Source organism: Periplaneta americana, chromosome 8, assembly GCF_040183065.1.
Source record: "Periplaneta americana isolate PAMFEO1 chromosome 8, P.americana_PAMFEO1_priV1, whole genome shotgun sequence".
Taxonomy (NCBI): domain Eukaryota; kingdom Metazoa; phylum Arthropoda; class Insecta; order Blattodea; family Blattidae; genus Periplaneta; species Periplaneta americana.
The window spans coordinates 27870917-27872169 of NC_091124.1; positions in this window are offsets into that span (position 1 = coordinate 27870917).

Consider the following 1253-nt stretch of genomic DNA (forward strand, 5'->3'; position numbering starts at 1 on the left):
ATGCAGTCTCAATTGATACTGCGAAAACAGTTACCTGTGACATAAGTGTGAAGAATGACTTAGCTCACATTCAGCATACATTTTCATGCATCATAAAAACGCTCAAAAGTCTCCAAAATAGGCACCTTTCACTATCTGAAAGTTTTGAAATTATAAACAGTACTGTGGAACAACTGAATCGTGGTAGAGGTAAAGTTGCAGATGCAGTAAGAGCTAAGGTGGACACTGTACTTTCAAAAAACCCTGGATATGAAGAACTACAAAAGGTTGTTGCTGTGATGAGTGGTGAATCAACAGTGAAGATTAACTTGGACTTATCCCCAGCAGACATTGTGAAATTGAATTATGTACCAGTTACTTCTTGTGACGTCGAACGCTCTTTTAGTCAGTATAAATCTATCCTCAGAGACAATAGAAGAAGATTCACTTTTCAGCACTTGAAAGAAATGTTTGTAACCTATTGTTGTGGTAACAGACAATAAAAATTGTGTTTTGTTGAAACTACATTGGAAGATAAGGTACGTCCATTATATTTTTTGTTTAGTTTGATTAAAATGTACCAATATTTAACGTACATAGTCATTTTTTTATAATTTTAAGTCCATATTTAATTCCATATTTTGGTAAAAATCCATATTTAATTCCATATTTTGGTAAAAATAACTACATATATATTTACATATTTCATATATTTTTAGTCCATATAAATCCGTTCCCTGCTCATTTCGCTATCAATTCACTCACTGCACTGGAACTATGAAACATTTCACTGATACTATCCTGATTTCACTAACATTTCAAAAACATTTCATTGTTCAAATACTTTGCACTATCACTGTAAACTATAGAACTTCACTCACACAAACACACTTCATTGACACTTCACACTTCACAGACACGACACACTTCTTCACTGATACAACATTTCAAATAACAAAACATCAAATACACCCTTATTATTCCGTAGAATTGTACTTACTATATTAACCTCAAATCGCTAGCCTAGATCCCATTACAAGCAATTTAGGACGTTCACTATAACTCACGCCCGTTCACTATAAATCTTTCTCATTTCTCTGCCACTATAACTCTCAGAATTTACTTTTAAGCTAACTGCGCTTTCACTACAACACACTGCACACCCAATATAAATCACTGGAGATTCACTATGTTTCTCTGCTCACTCACTATACTTGTAAAACCACAAAATAGTCTGCATAATGTATTACCGTCTATTAGTAAAGTCCTTAAGC